The following is a 27,471-nucleotide window of genomic DNA, read 5'->3' on the forward strand; positions in this document are numbered from 1 at the left end:
AGAATTACATACTTCATGGATAGCATCTGAGGAAGCAGTGGATTTTATTTTTTTTATGTATTTGTTAACTGGTTACCCATACTGTGCACAAGTGTCTGTTTTCAAGGGTGACATGGAAGCACTGTCTTACAAATATTTTGCTCATTCACACAGTATGCAAATGGAAGTAGAAGGAATCAAACCTGTACCACTGACAACAGAGAGCAGCTTATCAACAGCTCAGAGTTGTAGTCTTCTGAGCAAATTGCCAGAAACTGAGCTGATCCAAACGGGGCTTTCAAAAAGATAACAGCTAATGTTAAGTGGTAAGAAATGATATTTTACATAGGGCAGTCGTCTGAGGAGATGCAGCTTAAAACAAGGCCTCCATTAAATATGAATGTGTAACACGCATACCTGCAATAAACCATCAAAGAAAGAGCATAAAGAAACAGCTAAGACTAAAAGGTTACTATGCTGCATCTCAAGGGTCCGGGAATGTAAGATAATGCTCTAGGTAAGGCTATACCTGGATACTGCATCCAGTTCTTAATGCCAGAAAAGGAGATGGAAGTCAAACTATTACAAATTATGTTAAAGGGCAGGTTACAGGGTGGGGCAATGGCAAATATGAAGACGATAACTTTAAATAGGCTGGAGATTTGGAATTGTAAACCTTTTCGGGGAATTTATGAAGTAATAGAGCTGTAAAGAGGGGGGATACAGTGGGTGGCACAGTCTACAAACACAGGCACAAACTTGAAAGTAGACATGGAGAAGTATTATTTTATACAGAGAGTGGTGGTGATAATGGAATGGGTTCCTTAATGTATGACCGATCAAATAGTAAGAGCAAATCAACTGAGGCAGTCAAGACAGTATGGGGTAGACAGTGTAAATGGGGAAACTGTACAAGGTGGCAGCTACAACAGCACAGCAGAGAAGGCAAACACTACAAAGAGTAGTCATTTTGTAACATTTATTTGGTCTGCATACATGATTTTGATTAAATGGAGGCTGGTGATATTATGCAGCCGTACAGGCACTTCTATCTACATTAAGATTAATGTACATAATTCAGTAGACATTTCTTAAGAAGGGTAAAGAAGTAATGCAAAATATATACAGAAAAAAGCAAGATGATTTAATGAATGGGTCTCCAATGGTAAGTGCATATAAATGCTGGATGACAGAAAAAAAAACAGCATCCACTGATTCCTCTGTTTCCCTGTTGAACGGTTAATAAAACTATACTCTGTAAAGCAGCAATATAGAGAAAATACCTTGTGTGCCGACAAGCTTAGAGCAGCTAGTTGGCAGTCTAATAGCAACACCTACAGATTTAGTGCAATACAATATTGTTTAAACCTTAAAGTTAGAATTTAGTACTGTTTAGCATAATCTGCCCCAATAAAGCACCCTTATTTATCTGCCCCAATAAAGCACCCTTATTTATCTGGCCCCAAAACACACCTTTGATAGCCTTCTAATCCCAATACACCACCCCCTGTAGCTCACCAGTCAAAGGACTGGACAGTATGGATATGCAATTTTCTAACTTCTCTGTAGCCAGCTTGTTGGATATGGGCATCTTGAGACACTGCAGTAATTGTCTCATATGTACTGACAACCACTTGATCCTTAAAGAAGCAGACACAGTATGTGAGAGGTGTAATTACACAATGACACTGGAGGCTAAACTGTGATATACAAGCATGCATCAGCTTGTCAAAACCATGCACACAACACCCACCTCACATAGAATAATGTATACTGATGCACTTAAAAGCAATCTTCCAAACAGCAAAGATTGTGCAGATTACCCGTTTTCAAAGTTATGCCTCAGCAAACCCACAGGCACTCAGGAAAAACTACCCCTAACATCACACATACTGTCACTCTCAGCTGAACCCCAAACTCCAGTCCCCTAAGGCAAGCAAACACACTACCTAGGACTCTCATCATAGGGGACTCTACTGTGAGGTATAATGATGCCCCTCTAACCAGGCTAAACAAGGAGAAGAGAACGGTTAGTTGCTTATCTGGTGCCAGGATCTGCCAAATTACACAAGCACTCAAGTCATTACACCACAAGTACCAGTATAATTCCATCATAGTCCATGTAGGTGTAAATGACCAGAGATGTATCTTCCTGGACTATATGAAGACAGACATTATGGAGTTTTCAGACTGTGTGTCTCAGGCTTGTATGAGCCTAACACTGGGCAGCATATTACCAGCACAGAGGATGATGCTGCAATGAGCAAAACATGATTAATTTCAACAACTGGCTGTCTTTCTGGTGTAACTCTAAGGGGAACCAATATTTCTCAGCTTGAGACAACATGGTTAACAAACCAGATTGCTTTGTCAAGGATGGCGTGAACCTTTCCTCTCTAGGCTTTCAGATACTGGCTAAAAACTTTATCCACCCCATAGGGCCTTTTTGGGTGATGCTAAATTGACAAACCTACAGACGTAACAAAATCAACTCACCTGAATGCCAAGGCATTACTGCTCAATTCCAGGAGTCTAAATCAAAAACTATACTCCATCCAAGCCCTCCTCACACTTGAGAATATAGAAATCTGTGCAGTTACTGAAACATGGTTTAAAGCACCAAAATCCTGTATCATATTCTAGCCAGCTATAGGTCACCTGCCATGACACAATGCATATCTGTACCTACTGGAGACACTTACCATCCAACCTAACATCCTACTTATAGGAGACTTTAATTACCCTTCAATATACTGGGAATCCTACACAGCCTCAAACCTATAGGCACAGACATTCCTGGACTTTGTAAATACAAACATCCTTGACCAAATAGCGAATATGTCCACTGAAGGCTCCAATATACTCAACCTCATGCTCACAAATATGGGACAACACTGCACCCTCCTAAATGTCTTGTCCTCCCTGGTAAGGTTTGACCATAAAGCTGTGTCCTTCAAAATCAAAATCAATTCTGGGATCCCATTAAAACCAGTAACAGGAACTATTCCAAGACAAATTACCTGTTTTTGTAGTTTGTCAAAATTCAATGACCCTCCAAATCCAGGGAACACAGGAGCCTATTCTGAATTGCTTTTAGAAACTCAGTACAACCATGTCAGTGGCTGCATGGAGACTGCTGTACCTACCAGAAATAAACCCAGGACTAGCCCCAGAAATAAATTGCCCCACTGACATTTCAAACTGAACATGATATTCAACAAAAGGAAAAAGATTATGGCAAAACTCAGGAAGGGCAATGCCCATAACGATAAAAACTCTCTCATCAAACTAAATAGGCAACTAACAGAGCTAACTAGGTCAATCAAAGCCAACTTTGAGGTTAAGATGGTCTCCCATGTGAAAGATAACCATAAGGACTTCTTCAGCTATGTCAGAAACCTCAAGGGCAGCACACAGCAAAGTGCTGAACTGGTGGTAAATGGTGCCACAGTCACAGAGCCTGGCAATACAGTGAAACTGTTAGCAGACAAATTTACCTTCAACTTTACCACCTTACACTCCCCCCAAACCATCTGTCAAAAATACCTTCAAATATAACCCCTCCTACTATAACTAGGGAACATGTACTGACTTGTGTTCACTAAAGCCAAGAACACTGCCTCAATGCGCCCGGATTACATTCCAGGATGCCTCCTGAACAGTCTAAAATACAACTTATCAGGACCCCTGAAGTCATTATTTAACTATAGTCGTAAAACAGACTTTTTGCCACATGAAGGGAGGATTGCAACAGTCATCCCCTTTATAAGAGAGGGCCTTCAACAGGTCCTGGAAACTACAGACCCATTAGTCTGGCTAGTCTTATTTGCAAAGCCATGGAAAGAACTAACATGGGAATTATCAGCAAGGACACAGGAGACCTCCAGACACTGGGACCATCTCAGTTTGGCTTTGTCAAAGGAATGTCGCTCCTACTGAATCTACTGGACTCCTTTAAAAAAGGTCACTAAGGCAATGGATGAGGGGAAAATGGTGCAGATCTTGCCTACCCAGATCTGGCTAAAGCATTTGATACAATATTCTACTCGGACATTGTCAACAGCCTTACAGAACTATCAATAAATTCCTTTGTAACATGCTGGATAGCTGGCTGGCTCACTAATAGGACCCATGAGGTTAGAATCAGTGAGGCAGCCTCCACAGAGGCTAGTCATCAATGGAGTTTCCCAGTGGTCTGTGCTAAAGCCCACTTCTCTTTAGCATTGACTTCCTGGATGCTAAAGGACTCAGACTAACCAAGATCGCAGGTGATTGCAAACTGGGAGCAGTCACTGAATCCTCCTAAGATGAAAAGACCTTTCAGGAAGGTCTAACATAGACAGACACAGTGCCAAAGCCATGACTTAAAACACATCACCAAGAAAAGCACTATAGTACCTTTTGGGAAGTCATCAATACAACACCCCTAAATATTGATTCACTAGTCAGGGATCTGGGAACTCATGTAGAAAGTAATCTAGCATTCAACCAACATATGTCCAAGTTAGTAAGAAAATCCTTCTGTGTTGCTCAACTTATAAGCAAGGGCATGGCATCTAGGTCCAGAGATGTACTTTGCCCTCATCAGACCCATGATAGACTATAACACCCCCCCTTTGGTAGGTACTAGATCAGACACATGCAGCAACCACAAAGCTTCCTTATAGAAAGAATACAGGGAGCAAACACAGCATCCTACTCTGATCACCTTAACTTTCTCTTTACTCAGTTTCATACATACTTCTTAGAGGTGATCTTTGCCTGGCAAATGAGATATCACTGGACTTGTTTTGATGAACCTTTTGCACATCTGCAAAACAAACAGCATTAGAACTACTAGATTAAAAGACCTACATTCTGCTTGCACCATATAGGATATGTTGGAGAGACCGATATGTTTCTTAGAGAATTCCTATTCTCTGGAACAAGCTCCCCCTTCATGTGAAGCAGAGTCCTTTACTATCCCTATTTAAGTGCACCTTGGACATGTCATTTGAAGTCTCATTTAAAGCTGTTATACAGTGTGAAATTTCAAACAACCAATTAACTGGTCAGTATTTGTAATTTGCAATGGAAATATACAAATTGGTTACCAAATGGGTAAACAAACTGAATAAAATACACTATCCAAGCAGCATTATTAAAATTTCTGATATGTGAAATTTTCAAGAAAAGAAAATGCCACAAAGAAAAGGTTAATGAAAATAGTTAATGAATAAATGTCTATGACGTCTTTCAGAAATACTTTTCTGCTAGAGTAATAATTAATTCATGTTATCTTATCAGTATTCCAGTCGGTTATATATACCCTGATAATTGTATTTTTAGCTAGCAATGTGTTAAAGGCACTCAGTTTAAGTAAAGACACCCTTATGTGTGTTCAGCACATTAGTACTGTAGTGCACAGATCCAGGAAACTTGTTTTGCACTTCCATGTTAGAGCTGTTTCAGTGCCACTAAGTCTTATATTAACACATTACTCACAAAGGGTTTTACCAATGAATGGGGGATTGTTTTCATAGGGTGAAGCCTTAGAGGGTAAGTATCACCAACAGCAGCTTCACCCATAGTTGCATTGTGATTATAGCTACGACAGAATTCAGTAGTTTATAAAAATATTATTTTATCTGTTTAAGAATAACTATATATTGGCATTCCATATTTTCAACTCTGTGCTAAAATGGATCAGTGGAAGCATCTAGAAGGTGTGCTATACAAATAGCACAGCGCTGCATTCATGGACATGCAGTTTGCTCCACAAATTGTGTGGCTGTTTAAGGTTTCCGGTTGCTCTAACTCTAATTCATAAGTTTCTAAAAGGAAGAAACGGCAAAAAGATGAAGTGTATAAATAGGGGGCAGTCTTGCAACTTGTAAGCCACTGCAATGCAGCTGTGTGCACGCGCTCGCATGTGTGTGCATAAGCTTTCTGTTGACTTTGGCTGGATTTGAGGAAACAGTTAGTGAAACTGCAGAATAGGTTTTATAATTGAGATGAAGCTATTAAAAGGACAATGGGAAATTGAAGCAAAATGAAGTACTGCTTGTTAAAAAAGTATTTTTTGCTGCTCACTGAAAGACATTTTAAAAAAAATAAATAAACAAAAAATCCAATGATGTTTGCTGGATGGAAAAGTGAACTTCAAGATCCAGTGATGACCACAGACTACTTTCAGAAGTAGCACGAGAAGTTACTGCAACTGCAAAGTGAGGTGAAAATGAGAAGGAGATGCAAGTTTTTTTTTTTGAGTGGTTCCCGCGAGTTGCATAATGTAAAAAAAATCAATCCCAGTGATGACTCCTATAATGCAAGGAAAAGTGGTTAAGACTGTAACAAGGCAGGGCAAATGTCAAGTATTAGGTTATGATGGTATACTACTGGAAGGTTAGATGTTTCATGAGGAAAGAATGACTGTTTCTTCAACTTTTTAAAGCATCAATAGAAACAAAAGGCATAACTTTATGAAGATTGAGGCAGCTTTAATGGAAATACCAAAATAAAAGAAGGATTAAGGTCTGCTCCCCCCTTATAGGCCCATCTCTGTATTAAATCATGATTACTAACAGTTTATGGCAAACATGGTGAAGATGATAGCAAAACAAATGAACCTAAAAGTGTTACTGCTCAGTGCTAGAAGGCTTAAGAAGAATCTCCACGCCCTACAATCTCTCATCATTCTGGAGGCTATAAACCTCTGTCCTGTTACTAAGACATGGTTTAAAGCTGCACAAAGTACCCTGGCAGTGTAGGGCCTAATGGTTAAGGTGTTTGCCTTACAAACACAAGGTGCAGGGTTTGAGTCTCACAAGGGATAATTGGCTAGGCTTAAATGGCTCACAAGGGGAGTTAGCTTAGTACCAATCTATGAACCTATGAACTCTTTAGTGTCTTGTACATATTTGGTCCATTGCACAGACAGGGACTACAGGTGGAGGTGTCTCACTTTACATTAGCAACAAGTATACCTCTAGGTTGGTTAAAGAGCATGACACTGTTGGAGTTCATCCACATAAAAATGATTACAGATAAATTCCCTTAACATATCCTAGCAAGCTATAGGTCACCATCTGTGCCTCAAGAATACATAACTCATACCTAGGCCTGAGGAGACACTCACCATGCAAATGCCCTATTAATGGGAGATTTCAACTTCACCTCTAGAAAATGGAAAATATACAATGCCTCCAACTTGCAGACACAACATTTCCAGGACTTCATTAATACAAATACTCTTGACCAGATAGTGTACACTAAAATCAGAGGTTCAAACATACTGGCCCTAGTATTAACCAATATGGGAGAGCACTGCACCCTTACCTGCGTCAAGTCTCACTGGTGAAGTTGGATCACAAAGCTGTCTCCTTCGAAATAAAAATAAACTTGGAAAACCCAGCAAAATCTGAAACAGTTAAGAACTATTCTGAAGCAAACTACATCCTATTGAGTGACAATTTGTCAAACTTCAGTGCCCCTCCAATCCCCAAGTTCACAGCAGCCTATGCAGAATTGTTCACAGAAAATCTGTGCAACCATGTAAATGGCTGCACAGAGGCTGCTATACATACCAGAAGCCCAAAACAGGCCCCTCAAAAAACCCATACTGGTGGAATAATAACCTGAACAGCATATATAATGAAAAGGAAAAAAGTCATGGCCAAACTCAGAAACAGCAACTATCATAACAACAACAGCTCACTAATTAAACTAAACAGAAAACTAAGAGTACTAATTAAATGCAACAAGGAAAATGTTGATGTCACGATAGCCTCTCAGGCTAAAGACTACCACAAGGCCTTTTACAGCTATGTCTGAAACCTTAAAGGTAAATTGGTGGTAAATGGTACCACCTTCACCAAGCCAACTGACACAGTGAATCTGCTGGCTGACACATTCAAGTCCAACTTCACCCCCACTCATGAAATTCCTACCAGCATATGCCCCCCCCCCCAGCTACTAGCAGGGAGCAGGTCATGGCATCGCTTGCTAAGGCCAATAATACAGCCTCGCTGAGCCTAAACAATATCCTGGGTTGACGTCTAAATACAGATATGATCTATCAACTACATCCTCAAAACAGTCTACATACCATGTGAATGAAGGACTGCAACTGTTATCCCTCTTCACAAGGGTGGACTATCAACCAACCTTAGAAACTACACATCCATTAGTCTGACTAGTCTTATATGAAAACACATGGAATAAATTATCATGGGAATGATTAACAATGACATTGGCAATCTACGGACAACAGACCCATTTCAGTTTGGTTTTGTCAAAAGAAGGTCATCTCTACTTAACCTGGTAGACTTCTTTGACAGGGTCACCAAGCCAATGGATGAGGGGAAAACAGTGTAAACTGCAGACACCTCCCTAAGACGTTTGATGCAATACCCCACTTAGGTATTGTTGACAAGCTCACTGAACTAGGCATAAATCCCTGCATAACTTGCTGAATAGCCAGCTGGCTCAAACACGGGACCCAAGAAGTCAGGATTGGAAAGACCAGCTCCACGAAGAGACCAGTCACCTGTAATGTACCTCAGGGCTTAGTGTTGGGCCGACTCCTGTTTGGCATCTACTTCTCACAGGTCAAGGCTAATGTAAAGTGTTTCTGGCTCAACAAGTTTGCAGATGATTCTCCACATCCTGTAAGAGGGTCTAACACAGAACAATGACTGGTGCCAAAGCCACAGATTAAAACTCATTGCAAAGAAGTGAGTTATAGTGTCATTTAGGGAAAAGTCCACCCAGGTCAATTACTCCATCAATGAAATAGCCCTAAGAGTTGACCCAGTAGTTAGATGTATGGAAACATATGTAGACAGTCATCTGGCCTTTGACCAATGCGTAGCCAAGGTAGTAAGAAAATCATCCTAAATAACCCAACTTATAAGTAAGAGTATGACATCCAGGTCCAAGGAGGTTCTAGTACCACTTTATTCGGCCCTATCAGACTCATCATTGAGTACAATCCCCTTTGGCATTTACCTGACCAGTCATACAGACTCATCATTGAGTACAATCCCCTTTGGCATTTACCTGACCAGTCATACAGACTCATCATTGAGTACAACCCCCTTTGGCATTTACCTGATCAGTCATACAGACTCATCATTGAGTACAACCCCCTTTGGCATTTACCTGACCAGTCATACAGACTCATCATTGAGTACAACCCCCTTTGGCATTTACCTGGTCAGTCATACAGACTCATCGTTGAGTACAATCCCCTTTGGCATTTACCTGACCACTCATATGCAACACACAGAATGCCTAGAGAGGTTTCTCACCAAAAGAATCAAGGGTATTAACAACTTGTCATCTGCAGATCACCTTGAAATCCCTATCTCTATATTTAGTCTCCTACAGGCTACTAAGAGGCAATCCATGTCTGGCATATAAGGCATCCTCACATCTAGCCCTGAAAGACCTTTTGCACATCTGTAAAATGAATACCACCAGAAACACTATATCCAAGGCTTTAAACTTTGATTGCAACATAAACAGAACATGCTGGCGAGACAGCTGTGCATCTGAAGGGATCCCCAGATTCTGGAGTAGGCTCTCCATCCATGTGAAGCACAGTCCACCTCTAACCCTTTTCAAATGAATCCTCAACTATTGGATGGGAACTCAAAAATTCACCCATTTCTGGTCTCCATGTCTCTCATAAACAGAGGCTGACAATCAGTATTCCTTAACATATGCCCCCCCCCCCACTAAACCTTTAGCAACCTCCTAACCAATATACCTCTCCAAATAGATGCCAATGTGATATAGGGGCACAATTAGCTTAGGTTGCATGGCTAGGCTTATAAAGGCTCTGCTTGCCATTAGCCTAGTATATATCCATGAATCTATGAAAGAAAAAAAAACACTCAGTAGTTAATGAGCAGCATGGTTCTGTGAGTGGACCCTTGATATTATGTAAAAAAATAAAGAAATGAAGATAGCTCACCAACATTCAAAGTTATTGTTGACTCCTAGTCTGGATGCAAAAAAAAAAAAAGCCTTTAATAGAGTATAGTGCTAATAATTGAATTGGGAGATTCTGGATTCCGGTTTCCGGGGAACTGAATTTGTTTTTAGCTTTACTGTGTGTGTGTGTGTGTGTGTGTGTGTGTGTGTGTGTGTGTGTGTGTGTGTGTGTGTATACATTATAAATATATGTGTGTGTGTGTATAATATATATGGTTCCCCTTCATAATCGCGAAATGCTGAATTCCCGAATTTCAGTATTTCGCGACCATAAAGGCAAATTTTTCAAATGTCGAAAGTGCATAATTGCAAATTCAAATATTTCGAATTCACGGTTATGGCTTTACATTACCTGACGTGCGCTGTTTGGTTTGGATGTTGTTCGACGTAGTGTATGGATTTACGTGGAAGCTAAGGTAAGTCGGTGTTTTGTAAGGGTTTTGGGTGTATGTGAGATTGTTTGTAAGCTGTATGTGTGGGTTAGTGTAGGAAGGTGAAAGTATGAGTGTGTAATTGTTGGATGTGTTAGTGTGTGTGTGTGTGTGTGTGTGTGTGTGTGTGTGTGTGTGTGTGTGTGTGTGTGTGTGTGTGTGTGAGGGACCATGGAATGTCTGAGTGTCTTTTACTGTTTGTGTGATCTCAGAGTTAGTATATATAAGTAGGGGGGTGCATGGTGGCTTGCCCACCCCGCTTATGTGTAGTGTAGGTATGTGGATGTGTGGTGTTTTGTTTTTGGGTGTTTATTTGTTCTGTAGTGTGGGTGTTGTGGTTTATGTGTGGTGTGGTGTATGCTGTGTTCGGGATTGTGAAGGTTCTATGTTTGAAGGTATCGCCTTTATGGTCGCGAAATACTGAAATTCGAGATTTCAGTTTTTCGCAATTATAAAGTGGAACGATACACAAGCACACACACACACTAAGATGCAAGATTCATGCAAACCTATCAATGACTTTTTTTTTACAATGGCAAGGATTCCCTTTATCACCTTTATTTTATTTGCATTACATTTGGAACCTTTAGCCATAATGGCATAAAGACTAAGTCTGAGTGGAAATATAATACAGTTTTAAGTTGGAATTCATTAATAGTATATCAAATGGCAGTAACATTTATATTTCATATTTAAGATTTATTTGTAATGCTATAGTTTATATACAAGCTGAATGCAAAAAAAAAAACTGCTTGAAGAATACTGATACAGCTCTTTTACCAAAACCTGGTTTAAAGTTTCAAAATTCATATCACAAATTCCAGGATTTACCACATTTCAACATTGTAAATTCAAAGTGAGAGGTAACAGTGTCTTTGTACTTTTATGCCTATGAGCCAGAATTAAAGGAAATAACTAAACTGGAAACTGCTTACCCAACAATAAAATATCCATAGTAACGAACATAATGTTATAGGAACCTGCCTACATTATGTCTCCTGGCTTTGTGCAACTTGATTTCAGGACTCTAGCTTGTTGAATCAATAAAAATACAACTACTATGAGGATGTTTAGTTATCTAAATATTTGGCTGAGTGAGCTACTTAGAATGAAATAAAAAATGACAAATATGAAATCCAGCTAGGGATGGCAATATTGTAGCTATAATACTAACAAACTTTGTGTGTTTCTTTTCTTCTTTCATGATTATACCCTTCACAATTAAACCAGATCTTGACATCACCAACTAGGTTAAAGTAAAATCAGACTCATTAGTAATTGATCCACCTAAGGCCTTTACCAATGGAAGCTCAGATGCAGTAACGGTTTCCTTATGAACTTAGACAGTGATACTGTCTTCACTGCTCCAAGTAAACGTGAATGCTATCCATAAGAGCTGGGATGTTATTCATGAATATACAACAAATCCAACAAAAATTCCCTTTGGTGGTATCACCAAGTTTATATCAGCAAAAATGATTCTACTTAGCTTTCAAAAGTTAGCCTTTATATGAAAAGTAGAGTAAACATAGTGCAGAAAATGCTTGGTTATCAAGTCTTCCATTTTAAACTACACAGTCAGACTGATCTCGAAAGATAAATAAGATGCACTCATTACATCAGAAAGCTAAAAAAGAAAAATTGTGAACTAACGTGAATAAACCATATACTAATCACCCAGCCATACAGCATAGGGAATGTACTTAAAAATGCAAACTTCTTGGTCGCAAAGGCATACGTTAAAGACCTACACAGACAAAATGATACATCCTTTATGCAACTACAAATATGATATACTAACTGCTACCACAAATAAAATTAAAAACTTCAATTGTAAGTACCAGACACCACTTTTGATGGACTTCTATATAGAATCACGTAAAACCTTACTAAGCCGTTAACACCTGTTTAATGAAATGGTAGCATATGGCTACATCCCTTAAATTATGATGACAGACTGTAGTGGTATTACCACACAAAAGGGGGTGGGGATATTGCAACAATTTAGACAAATTAACAGGACCACTATTCTATGTCAAGTCATGAACAAAGAAGAAGGAACATGTCTAAATGGCACAAGGGATTTTCTTCTGCTACATATGGAGAACAGCAGCATGTGAAAGAGGGCTGACAGTGAATGTTGTAATTCTTCATCTTACTAAGGTATTAAAAAATTAAACACATCAAATGTCACAGTGTGTATTTCAACAGATAAACAATGTTAGAGCAACAGAATGCCACAACTAAAGGTCAGATGGGTTACTTGTCCATCCAAAAGGAGGACACCAGAGGTGTTGCACAAGGCTCTGTACTGGTGCTGCTTCATTACAATCTATTCTTCTCAGGTGCAAGAATGGGAACTTGGTCTGGATAATCAAATATGATGATTACAGACTGGTAAAATAATAATTTCTATAAATTTTAAAGCTGTTCTCAAAGATGTCCTGTGAAAAGCATACCTGCTGAGATACCGATGGCTATAACTTTAACTGCACCAAATGTAGCATGTTCTGATTTATGTAAAGTATACAGAATCATTCATTCTCTGATTACCCACGTAATCTAATTCAAGGTCACAGAAAAGCCTCAGCCTATCCTAACATACAATGGGTACAGTGCAGTGAAACTAAGCCTAAAAGGGGTGCCAGACCATCTCAAGATATATATGCATCTGCATACCCAGACACACCTACACATTAATGTTGCACCTAATGGCAATTTGGAAGATTGCTAATTCACTTAAATCTTGTTTATGGGACAGCTAAGGAACATGAAGCATCCAAGGAAAACACAGACACAGGGAGAATATGCAGGCTCTAAATATGAATTGTGATTACAAAATAAATGGAAGCTTTATCAAGGCACCACTAATTAAGGTCATCAGATGATGGTAAATGACAGATTAAACTGTGACCCCTCTGTATCTACCATTCAGAAAAGCATATTCTGCTCATCTTATTCTTTATACCTCACACTAATGTAACCCATTATTGAATATAATGCTATGTTATGCATTCTTTAAATAAGACACCTGAAACAGTCTGAAAAGGTGTAATCCCTTATCAGAAAGATCATAGGAGTTGGGAAATATGAACTACTGACACTGGCTTAAGTAACTGTCCAGACAGCAGAAAAATTGTGTGGTGTTCAGTTTTTTTGGTAACTGACATTTCATACATTGTACATACAACTTTGAGCTTAATGTTATATGCAAAATTGTTCTCATGACCTGGCGCCTTGGGGCCATGGTTATGGTTGAAAAGCATCTCTAAAACAGCCCACCTACAAGGCTAAAACATAAATAAAAATAAATACTTGCATTTGTTTTGTAGCATTTTCATTTCTGATGCATCTGCAGATAAACTGGAATTGTTTTCCATCTGACATGATGCCTCTTGGTCTTGCCTATCAATGACATTTCACAGCTGACATCTGAAGTTCAGTTCATACTGCACACAATGAGGCCAGTGAGATCTTGTCAGCTTTTGCACCATAATCCTAGAATGGATTTTATATCCTGTTCTAGAGTCTCGGATAATTGGATTTAGTTTAAAAATGATAGAAGGCTATGAGGAATGACAGCATGTCTGTCACACGCTGCCTTTTGATCCCTTCTGGTGGACAGCAGCATGTGACCAGCTAGGTTGGTTTAACATACACAGTATCCTCATTTTTTCTCTGTTCCTATTATTGATACATACTGTCAGCTGGTCTCAAGGTAAGTGCGAGCATTCATTAAGCAGAATACGCTGATCCTCCCCATGCAGTGAGCTGGCTTAGGATTACTCACTTTATAGAAAGTTTAGAGCTAAGCAGTTAAGGCTCATCTACATTACACAAGCAGAAGGTTATAAATCAAACTGGAAAGTGATGATGATGATGAAATGGGGGAAGAGTTCAAAAAATAAGACAGGAACAGGATTTGGGATACAGGTCTTTAAGGAGAATAACAAGCATATAGAAAATTACATTTTTAAACTACCAGAAAGTATTCTAAGAACTAAGCCAACCAGGAATGGAGAAAGGATATTTTAGCAATAATAATGACTGCATCTGGGGTATGGAAAATAAAAAGAGGCTGGACTTTACTGGAAAAAATGGCAAATGAACCAAGCTATTGGGTGAAAATAACTGGATAGGGAAAAGTAATAGAGTATAATGAGGAAAAGCAGATGTTCGGACAACATGGTAGAGACTGCCATCCCTACCACAAATTGAGAAGAGCATACAGGGAAAGAGAAAGGGCTACAGAAGTACTAAGTGAAAGACGTGCTCTAGTAAAGTTTTTCAATGAGTGAAAAACAGAAGCTGTTGTTAAAAACATACAATTAATTGGGCATGTAAAATAGTACATGATAACTATAAGAATCAATCAGAGGATCTTAAAAAGGATTGGTAAGAGAGACCAGAAAAGCAATTCACAAAGGAATAATGGAATGACACGTATGGTTCCCAACTATACTAAAAAGTCCAGAAGGTGTAACTCATAGGTATTTTTATACTCCAAGCAGACTTCAGAGATATTTTTTTCCTTATGCAAACTGCAAATGTTTGGGGGGGGGGGGTGATGTCAGAAATGTTAAGGGAACAAATGATTGTAACTAAGGAAACGATTATTTTCAGCTGGGATATAGGATCAGGATTTCCCAGATACTGTAAAGCCTAAGTTTAATGCTAGAAAATGCAAATGGAAATCTAATGATCTGTAATTGAAGTACTGAATATTATGAAGGAGATAAAAGAACTGGAGGATGAGATCTTCACAAAAGGGAATGAGCAAATTACATAAAAATAAATGGAATTTGTGGGAACAATACATGCAGAATAATGTTCAGGAGGAAGAATGAGGTTAAAGATTAAAGATAGGGCAGGAATTGCACAATATAAGTAACACAATTAAGTAATAACGCATGACTGGTGTGGTTTGATCACTATGGCAAAGTCAGAGTTTTAATTTTTATACCTTGTTCAACACGTTTCATAACCTGGCTCATCTCTTTCTTTTTATAATTTTTTACACCAATACCTATTCAGTGCATTTCTGTTTTATAACTAAAATAAATATTAAGACGCACGTAACTGATACATCATATACCTTCCATAATCATGTAAAAACTTTCCTTTACGATCAGAACAAGTCATTTGTCAACTTCCCTTAGAAGTAGTCTTTACACATGCATGGGAAAGGGAGTACAAAATGTCTTCACTAGTTCACACACCAAGTTTCTTGAATATCAGACACTGTAAAAATTAAATTTGAACCTGTGAGCCTTAGCACAGATATAGTCAATATGAAACTGATAATCTTAACCTGACAAATCACATACTATACAATATGTAATCCTATCTGACAATGGCAATGTAAGGACACACACACATGGTAACTATTTGAAATGTTAGGACCTACAAGAGTGAGTCCCAAAATACAGTGACTGAATGTCTGTAAAAACAAACTTGTATATACCAAGTCTAAGCTTGCTATATAAGAATATTATGAGAAATTACTGTCTTGGAGTTGGTATAGCCAAGCTCAGGGTGTGTGAGAGGTTTCCCCTGATATCAGGTGCTGAAGGTGGAGCTTGCCCTATGTAGAAGTTTAGAGAGGAGGAGAGTGATGTTAGAGATTTGTTCTTGTGTTGCATTTTCATTTTTTTTTCAGTGTGTTGGCACTCGATGTTATGAGTGCCAGTATTCAACAGGGAGCCCACACTCACACACACAATCCTGCATGCACACACACAGACTATTTACTGATGTACCATGACAACCTGACATATACTGATGCACTATACTGTAGTCAAAGTAAACTTTGTCATTTAGAACTACACACATGTAGCCTAAAGGAAATTTTATCATCATTGTGTGTACTACCACACAATGATAATTTAATGCATTGAATATCTGATAACATTTCAGTAGTTTAGAAGCTATATTGGTAGAAAAGCAGTGATAAAAAAGTTAGAAGTTACTCTGTCATATCAGGTAGAATGGAGTTTGATGCCAGAAAGTTCCATTTACATACAGCAAAATTAAGTAAATACTAATCTAACCATAGCATTTCTCAAGGTAATTTGTCTGTTACTGACCTTATTCAGTAAAATAAAAATAAATCTTCCATGTCATTCTCAAAAAAAGTATTGGTTTTACTTTATCCTTTTTACCCGTTTCATCTTCCTTTTTTCTTTTATTCCCAACACCACTGTTCACACCAGAAGCTATATCAGAACAACTCATTCCTCCATTATATTCAAGAGTACACCACTCCTTTAACTAAAAAGAGCAAACAAAATCCTAAATAATAAAAACAATGATACCTCTTCCAGGATAAGGAAATGTAGGACTATGGTTTGTTAATGCTCACAGTAAATTCATATGTGATATATACATACACACATATATATATATATATATATATATAGAGAGAGAGAGAGAGAGAGATGGCTGCTATTTATCTATTTCATAAAAGCAGTAAAAATAGCTTGCCAACACATTATGAATGACTCTTTTAGCTAATGGAATAAACTTCTAAATCCCCCCAGTCTCTATAAAACTTAAGCAATACCAACAGGCTTCTACTTGGAGAGGAAGCCACCCATAGCACTATCCCCAAATGGCACACCCACAAAAAAGTCATTTCCTATTGATTTCAGATGGCTGATATACTGTGGGATGATCAAAAACTCGAAGAAAGAAGCTCTTATGTTCTACATGATGGCTCTTTAGAAACTGTAGTGTAGAGCTGATTAAAATGACCATCAGTAACTATGTCAGATAAAAGCTACTGCACATCTGAAATGCAGACAACTGATGGGCACCCTCCTGTACCGCATCTCACTGCCAATCTTCATCACTATCAGTGGGCAGCTGCTTGTTAGGACCCACACTTCTACAAAAAAAGGCTGCCACAGGGATCTCTCTCCTCTATCCTCCCCTCTGTTCTCCCTCTACGATGACATCACAATGACAACTCACATCTTTCCATTCATTCTATTGTATGCAGACGGCATACTGGTCCACAACACAGACTATTCTGAAGACAAAGTAAAACGCCAACCACATCATTATCTTTCATCTGTACCTAAATGGTTAAAAGCTCAAGAAACCTCATCCTTAACTCTACAACAAAGCCAGGACTTTTTTTTTTTTTTTTTTTAACCAGGCTCAGCTCAAGAGCTAATCCCGATCTCCACCGAACAGATTATCTGATTGCAATTAACATATAGATAGACAGAGATAACAGAAATCACTCCCACTTTTAAATACCTTGGCATATGGCAAGAACAAGACTTACTTCCAGCATCATAGTAGGTTTAAGATTCAATGCTTCTTGCTCTGATCATGGAAAATACCCTACTTCCTTCCCCTCCTTGAATACCCTCCACCATACTAAACAGTGCATCAGTAACTTTTCAGTATTAGAACCCAGTGTCTGGGAATTTATCACAACTGCAACAGACAAACTCCTTCATCAGTAACCGCATCCTTTCAGTATTAGAACCCAGTGTCTGGGAATTTATCACAACTGCAACAGACAAACTCCTTCATCAGTAACCGCAGCCTTTCAGTATTAGAACCCAGTGTCTGGGAATTTATCACAACTGCAACAGACAAACTCCTTCACCAAATTTAGATCCATCCATAAAACCCACTTAGAAAAAACTCTCAGCTGTAAATGTTTCGGACAACAAGTAACAGCATAATACCTGGCAAATAATAAATCACAAAGGCCTTACATAGCAATGTCACTTCACAAACGCACGCTGGGGTGTTACCTTAAATCAGTGGAATACTAACATTGCCAGTAATAATAATACATAAATATTTATATTCCCCAAATGTAAACAAACTTACCTCCTCCTCACTGCAATAATTTAATTCTGTACTCTTACTCATAACGTAATACTCCCCCCCATCTGTATATCTTAATAATCTCCTCACAAGTCATACTTGACTACTCCCCTACATAATAGGATGTGCATGTAGGCCATATAATGATGAAACAGTGAAAATTATTAATTATATTTTATTTGCTACATTGTATGTCTTCAATTCTTCTATGTTTTGCATGCTTTTAACATTGTGTATGTTTGCATAATCATTTTGTCTTGGTTAATTTAATGTACTGAGCCTGAAATAGGACCACCTGGATCAATGCTGTATGCCTAGTAACTAATTTTAATAATTATTTATGCAGCAAAGATGCAATACAGTATTAGCACACCTCAAGTGTGCAAGACCCAGGGAGCCAAGGTCAACCTTAGAAATTTCTAGGGAGCCTAGCATGTTTGACAGATTTGAGCCCCCTGAGCAGGAGCACTACTCAGCTGCCAGTATGGCGCATATGAGCAAGCTTACCACACGTGGCCCCTTCAGTTAGCATACTGGGCATCGTAGGTGGGTAAATACTGGTGAATCATGCATCAGTGTGTGTGTGTGTGTGTGTGTGTAAAAACTAATTACAGTGACTATGACAGTGCAAAACAAAAACAGTTCCCACAGTACATCAGCTATCTGAAATCAATAGGAAAGCCTCAGACAAAATCAAGGCATTTAGAAAGGGTAATTAGGGCATTTTCTCCATGATAAAATTAGAGTTCAGGAGCCCTGAAAAGTCAGATAGCCCTATCAGAATAAAATAGTCCTGCTAAGATCATTGGCAAACCTATGAGTTTGAAGGGTCCAGTCATATTAAAAGAAATTGCTACTCCAACAAGATAACTTATGGATTCTTACATTTCTGATAATAAAAACAAAAAAAAAAAAACAAGGGGACATAGTAGGCCTACCAAGAATGGAGATGGTTTAATGGATTCCGAGAGCACATAGGGATTAGAGGAATTATAAGTCACTGCAATTGTTCTAGTCCTGCAGAATTAACTGAGGGAACAGACAGGAGAACTGAACGAATTAGAAGGATGCTAGTATTTTCAGAATCAGCGAGCTCCATCAGTACTGCCATAAAAAGAAGGTTCCAGAAGGATTACGAGCTTACAACCCCCCCCTACTTCAACAGGATTCGGTCATAGCAGGATAATATGACTTACGGGACCATGAGTCAGTGAATCCACAGTAAGATTATTACACAAGTCAGAAGATCCACAGAAGGATTACACAAGTTAGTGGGGCCCATAGGTGATTAGATGGAAGCCACAGGGAAGGATACCTCCCCATGCTGAGTTAGAATGTGCTACTCCTCAAAGTAAAAGAATATGCTGTTCATCACACCTCCACCCAGATTCAAACACCACTGTTCACATCTCACAAAGGCCAACTGGTTTCTCATCAAAGTTTAGATCTGCTTGATTCTCGCTTGTCAAACTTCTTATCCAAAACATCTCCTGCACAGCAGAAAGTCCAAAACACCTCCTGCACAGCAGAAAGTCCAAAACATCTCCTGCACAGCAGAAAGTCCAAAACATCTCCTGCACAGCAGAAAGTCCAAAACATCTCCTGCACAGCAGAAAGTCCAAAACATCTCCTGCACAGCAGAAAGTCCAAAACATCTCCTGCACAGCAGAAAGTCCAAAACACCTCCTGCACAGCAGAAAGTCCAAAACACCTCCTGCACAGCAGAAAGTCCAAAACACCTCCTGCACAGCAGAAAGTCCAAAACATCTCCTGCACAGCAGAAAGTCCAAAACACCTGCTGCACAGCAGAAAGTCCAAAACACCTCCTGCACAGCAGAAAGTCCAAAACACCCCCTGCACAGCAGAAAGTCCAAAACACCTCCTGCACAGCAGAAAGTCCAAAACACCTCCTGCACAGCAGAAAGTCCAAAACACCTCCTGCACAGCAGAAAGTCCAAAACATCTCCTGCACAGCAGAAAGTCCAAAACACCTCCTGCACAGCAGAAAGTCCAAAACACCTCCTGCACAGCAGAAAGTCCAAAACACCTCCTGCACAGCAGAAAGTCCAAAACACCTCCTGCACAGCAGAAAGTCCAAAACATCTCCTGCACAGCAGGAAGTCCAATACATCTCCTGCACAGCAGAAAGTCCAAAACATCTCCTGCACAGCAGAAAGTCCAAAACACCTCCTGCACAGCAGAAAGTCCAAAACACCTCCTGCACAGCAGAAAGTCCAAAACACCTCCTGCACAGCAGAAAGTCCAAAACACCTCCTGCACAGCAGAAAGTCCAAAACACCTCCTGCACAGCAGAAAGTCCAAAACACCTCCTGCACAGCAGAAAGTCCAAAACATCTCCTGCACAGCAGAAAGTCCAAAACACCTCCTGCACAGCAGAAAGATTCTCTGCAAGGCAAATAAACAAGGACCACAAGTTGCACCCTTCACTTGCTCCTGCCCTTCACTTATGCATACAATAAGCCTTCTGCCTCCCACAGCTCCTTAGTACTAGGACCAAAGCTGTGGCAATTCATATCCCCAGCCATAAGAGACTCAAAACTATCTGTAGTTCAGGACATCCCTGAAAGCACAGTTAATACAAGCTAAATAACAATGCTCCCCCAACAAGGAAATAGCATAATTCCCAGCTTCTTCTCTCTGCTTTACATTTTAGCACACCGCTACCAACCTTCGGTCACTTGGATCATACTAGCTCTGCCTGCCTCTCCTCATCATATAAGGACAATTCCAATATTCTATTATCCCTCTCATGTCTCACACACCAAAAAGTCTACTTAGCTGAAAACATTGTTAATCTCTTACAGTACTGGGTGAAGTGGCTGGGATTTGTGAAAGTTTCCTTTGGCTGTAAGGGTAGTGAAATCCTAAGAACCTATGAATTCCTTCCTCCACAGACCTAGTTACTTGCAAATATTCTATTCAACAAACAAGGTAGTTCTATCAATTGTGTTAGAATGTATTTAAATTCCGATAAGCAGGGTATAGCACTGGTCAGCACTGACCAATCGCAGCCTCAGCCCAGTTTACATTCCTGTAACAATAAGTGAGAGTGTATATACAGCAAGTCTGTATAATAATGTACCGTGATACAAGGACTGCAGATTTACAAACATCAGGAAAAGTGTTAAAATGAATAACTGTGTTGAAAATATAATTGCATTTACATCAAAGCAGTGAAGTACTGAAAGTAAATGTGTAAAAACAAGTGAAAAGAACAGGATTTAGGAGGGGAGTGAAAGGAGAAGCGAGCAAACGCATATTATGAGGGGGGGTTGCAAATGAGCCTATTTACTGAATATACAGTTGATAGAATGTTTAACAGACAGGTAAGGAAGGAACACATTTTAACAGACATGTAAGGAAGGAACAAAGTGACTATGAAGACAGTAATGGGGAAGAAATGGACAGATCAATGAGTGGAATAGTTAACAGAAGAATGTTAGATTAAGGATTACAATTACATGCATTTAGAGGCTAAGTAATAGGCCCTGCATTGGAAACTTTGCATTTATGTTGTACTGTTAGCTAATGTTTAGACTTAGGTTTGAATTTTGTGTAGTCTGAGATTTCTATAAGGCAGTCAGAATGTGATTGCCATAGCTTGGGAGCAACTACAGAGAAGTTAAGGGAAGCTGAATGCAGCTTAGTCCAGGAAGTTAGAAGTGTAAGGGCCACAGTGGCTTGGCTTCTAAGACTGAAGTCAGAGTTAGAGGAATCAGTCTTAAGATGAGAAGGGGTCTGGTATCTTGGTGTAGGGTTTGAATGGAAGAGATCCTAGAAAGGAGCTGGCTCTAGCATGTATAGGGAGCCAATTAACCTTTCACCAGGGTCTTACAGGGATGCTCAAGCTAAGAGAGGTTGGCAATGAATCAATACATTTTTGTTAGAAAACATATGCAAGTGTTTTTTTTTTTTTTTTTTTTTTTTTGAGCAAGTAGTGAATAAGGGAAGGCTACATTTCATCTGAGAAAGGTGGACTCTTTTGCCTATAGCTGCTCCGGCTGATCTTGAATGGAATTGTGATAACATTTTGGCCCAGAATAGCAGATAGCTACTTTTACTTGTAAGCATTGGAATGTGACCTTGTAACTTATGAACTGATCAAGCCAAATGCCCAAGTACCTAAATGAGATGAGGGTTCATTGTTGTTGTTATTGAGGTCTTTGATACATAGTCTGCTTCGAGCTTTACCTAGTCTTTCTTAGTGCCAAAGGACGCAAACATTTTTTTATGCTAGTTTTTTTTTTTGAGTAAAGCCACTTGTTTAGTTCTAGCAGGGCAGCTTGCAGTTGGGATTTAACAATGTGATGATCAAGGTTAGATCTGTAGATAAGCGCGTTGTGTAGCTAAAGTTGTGGTAGCATGGGTAGTTTGTTTATACAGCTGGAAAACAGTAAAGGGGAGAGTATTCATCCTTGGGGAACTACAGCTTGAGTGAAGGCAGCAGCTAACTAAAAGGAGTTCATTGTTATGGATCTGTTGGCCAGAATGTTCTTAAACCAGAGTGTTATCCCTGAGCTCATACCAATGTTTTCAAGGTGTGTTAGAACTGAGTAGACTGACATAGTAAACACTCAGTTTACGTGAATGAACATTGCTCTGATGAAGCTACAGTTATCACTGGTAGTGAGGATGTCAACATAGAGGGTCCAGAGAGCAGTCTTGGTACTTGTACCAGCATAGAAGCTGTGTTGTTTTCAGGATAGTACGTGGTATTTGTCAAGAACTAACTCAAATACACCACTAACTCAAAAAATGAGCCACCCTGGTGGAATCACAAAATCAATAGGTTGCATAACAGAAGGAAGAAAATTGTGGCAAAAATTAGGAGGTGCAGCACCCAGCAGGATAAAACCACTCTCAAACTAAACAAACTCAGAGGGCAAATAAGGTCTACCAACACCAAATTTGAGGTAAATTTGGCCTCCCAGGCCAAGGACAACCACAAGGTATTCTTTAACTATGTCCACAACCTCAAAGGCAATACACAATTGTGTGCAGAGCTCAGTGTAAATGCAGCCACCTATACTGAGGAAGATGCTGTGGAACTATCTACAGAATGCCCACAGGAAATGGAGAACAAAGAATATGCCCTCAGTTTAGAAGAAAATGATTTAAGAGAAGAATTCCTTGATTTAATAGATGTGGACAGACATATAAAGACCAATGAAAGAAGTAGACTACAAAAAGTCAATAAAATCCAAAAAGTTAGAAGTTTGATAAAACAAAAACACAGTAATTAGGACTGTCTATAGAGATTTATGTGATAATAACAAAAGTAAATATGATATGTACAACTAAGTTAATAACATATAAAGTCTTACAAGAAAAACATAGTAGCAAGGAAAAGGAAGAGGAGAAATGAAATGCCATCATGAGGTATTTAATAGAGAAAATTATAAAGCAGTTAAGACAAGAAGTGTCACTGTTAGAAGAGTATAGAAGAGGGAACACAGATCAAAAATACTCAATAAGATAGATGTGATAAAAGCAATGTACAGTATCAGAACAGATTAGGATCTATCGTGCAGTATCGCAAATCAGCACAAGCAGAAAAACATAGAAGATATGCAGATAGATTTAAAGGAAAAGTACAAAATAAACAATTTATTGATGACCCAAAAATGTTTTATAGAGAATTGGGAAACAAAGCAAAAGAAATTGAACTACCAACAAAAAAAGAAGAAACAGATACATTTTGGAGAAATATCTACGAAGACCCTGTGGAACATAACAAAGATGCTGAGTTCAAATGCATAGGATATGGAACGGGATGAAGTAATAGCCAGAGAGATTGAAACAAAGTTAAGAAAAGCTCCTAAATGGAAAACTCCAGGCTCAGATACACTACCTAACTTCTGGGTAAAGGTAATAACATCTTTACATGAAAATTTAGCCATGAGTAAGAACTACTTATATGTGTACCCCAAAAAGATTCCAGCCTGGTTAACAGGAAAAACAACACTCCTACTTAAGAGTGAACTTGCAAACTATCCTAAAAAGTATAGACCAATAACTTGCCTTCAGACAACGTATAAACTATACACAGGAATTGATGCTGACAGAGTTTATAGTCATTTAGATGAAAATTCAATCATGACAATAGAACAAAAGGATAATAAAAGAAAGTCATATGGAACAAAGGATCATTTGTTGTTAAAGTCATAATGGAGAACTGTAAAAAGGGCAAGTATGGCATGGATAGACTACAAAAAAGCATTTGACAGTATCCCATATTCATGGATAAAAGAGTGCTTAAAAATGTATAAGATACATCATACAGTGATCGATTACATTACAGTGGCCATGAAACAGTGGCAAACCACTTTGCAGTTAAGCCATAATAAAGGACAAATTATTATTCCAGGGATAAGGATTCAAAGGGGGATAATCCAGGGTGACTCTCTGTCATTCAGTCTGAAGAAGCCCAGTGCGGACGAAAGCGCTTACTGTTTGATGTGGATTATCTGTCATTAAATTGTTTCACCATTTTTTGGCTTATTTCTCTGTTTTTTTTTTTCTTCAGTTTGTTGGATTTCCGGCAATTGGTGTACTTTTGGATTGACTCCTGTCACCACTGTTCTTTTGTCTTGCCCTTAACCCATTAAGCTATCTACTTAATAAATTAGGTTGTGGTTATAATTTCGCTCCCAAAAAACAACAAAGTGTAAAGATTTCTCATCTTCTTTGTGTAGATGACTTAAAACTATATAGATCATCAGATGAGGAATTGAAAGCACAACTTCAAGTGGTTAAAACTTTTTAGATGATATAAAATATATTTTGGTCTTGATAAATGTGCAAAGGCAAACTTTAAAGCAGGAAAGTTGCAGCACCAAGAAAACATCAGTTTGTGACAGGAATGTGATATAAAAGAGGGAGTCTATAAATAATTTGGGAATTGATGAAGAATCAAGAATAAAACATGAACAAATGTGAATAAAACTTAGTAAGGAATATTTTAGAAGACTTAAATTAATACTAAAATCAGCATTGACATCCAGGAGCATAGTCCAAGCAATAAACCAATTTGCTCTTCCTGTCCTACCTTACAGTTTTGGAGTGATTGATTGGTCCCAAAAGGTGTTGGATAGTTTGGAATGGAAAACAAGAAGGATGCTTCATACTCATCAAATGATTTTTAAAAATCAGTGCATGCTAAGACTATATATTCCCCATTCTGAAGGAGGTATGGGCCTTCTTGAAATTTGTTACATGTATAGATCTGCAACAGTGGGACTGCATACATATCTGCTGACCTCGCAAGACCCAAATGTGTTGAAAGTACTGAAACATGAAAAGAATAAGTCTGAGATGATTCCCTGCTTAGTTTAGCAGAAGCATATCTCTGTCAAGCAGGAATGGAAATCAAACCAGGAGGAGATAAAAATCAGGTAGCTCCTGAATGTGTGAAAAAAAAAACTAAAGAATATAAGGTGAAGGATCAGATGAGAAGGCAAGAAATGTGGAAAATACATAAATATAGTTGCAAGCATAAAAAACTCTTGGAACAACCTCATGTTGATCAGGATCAAAGTCCGAAATGGTTAAGGAGAGGTGAATTTAAATCAAAAGATGAAAGGTTAATACTGGCGGCCCAAGTAAGTCGACTACATGCACATTGGTTTACAAAGTCCAATGAACATGTGGGAGAAACAGACAAATGCAGGTTTTGTAAAACAGAAATGGAAACAGTTGCACATTTTGTTGCTGGTTGTGATATACTAATGGCAGAAGGACTGTATACTGAAAGGCATAATAATGTGGCAAGACTGTTGCATTGGGGATTGTGCAAACATTATAATACTGAAGTAGTGAAAAGCACAAGAAACATGAACTACAAAGCATCATAGAAAATTATGAAGTTTACCTCACATGGGGTCATCAATTACCAACAGTTCATAAAATAGATGCAAGAAAAACAGATATAGTAGGCCAAGAAAAGATGACAAAGTAGCATTGATTATTGAAATTGCTACACCTAGTGACTACATTGTCTTACATACAGAGAGACACAAAGTCATAAAATACCAGGATTTTCAGGCAGAAATGAGGGCAATGTGGAAAAAAGATACCCAGATAGTTCCAGTAGTAGCAGTAGGAGCAACAGGTATTATAAAAAGAATTTACAATCATACTTAGATATGTTACAGATAAATGTAACTCCATACGGATTGCAGAAGTAGTCATTACTGGGCATATTGCGGGTGCTACAAAGATCACTTCTGGCTAACATCAAAGATTGAAACAATTCTAATTTAATGAACTTTAATCATACTTTGACTTAGGAATGGGCTCCATTCCTGTCATGGTATTAGAAACCCAAAAGACCTGGAGAAATTAAAAAAAAAAAAGTAAAAAGGCAGAAGATACAGCAAACCTACTGGCCAACAAATTCAGCTCCAACTTTACCCCTCTCTCCCCCTCAACTTTCCCTCAGGAAATACCATCAAATATACCTCCACCTGCTATAACTAGGGAACAGGTCCTCAGTGCTCTAAAGCCAAGAACAGTGCATCAATGGACACAGACAATACACCGGTATACCTTCTAAACAGCATGAAACAAGACCTGTCAAGCCATCTGGAATTTCTATTTAACTGGCTTTGCGCCTCATGAATGGGGAAGAGCAACAGCCATCCCTCTGCAATAAGGTGGGCCATCTACAGGCCCTGGAAATTACAGATCCATAAGTTTCACTAGTCTTCTGTACAAAGCCATGGAAAAATTATCATGGACATGATCAGTAGTTATACAGTACACCTCCAGACACTGGACCCAACCCAGTTTGGTTTTATCAAGGCAAGTCATGCCTACTCAACCTGGTGGACTTCTTTGAGAAGGTCACCAATGCAATGGATGAGGACAAAAATGGTTCACACTGCCTACCTTCACCTGGCCAAGGCATTTGACACAATACCCCACTTGGGCATTGTTGACAAACTCAACAGGTTAGGTACAAACCCATATCTCACCTGGTAGATAGCCAACTGGCTCACAGACAGGACTCAGGAAGTTAGAATTGAGGAGTCCACCTCTGCAAAGAGACCAGTCACAAGTGGAGTCCCTCAAGGATCGGCCCTTGGACTACTCCTTTTTGGCATTTACTTATCTGAAATCAAGACCAATGTCGGTGTTTGCTGGCTGACTAAATTTACAGATGATTGCAAATTAGGAGTTGTCACTTACTCGTACACCGACACAAATGTTCGGC

Source organism: Protopterus annectens, chromosome 9.part0, assembly GCF_019279795.1.
Source record: "Protopterus annectens isolate FY-2018-M chromosome 9.part0, PAN1.0, whole genome shotgun sequence".
NCBI classification, from domain to species: domain Eukaryota; kingdom Metazoa; phylum Chordata; order Ceratodontiformes; family Protopteridae; genus Protopterus; species Protopterus annectens.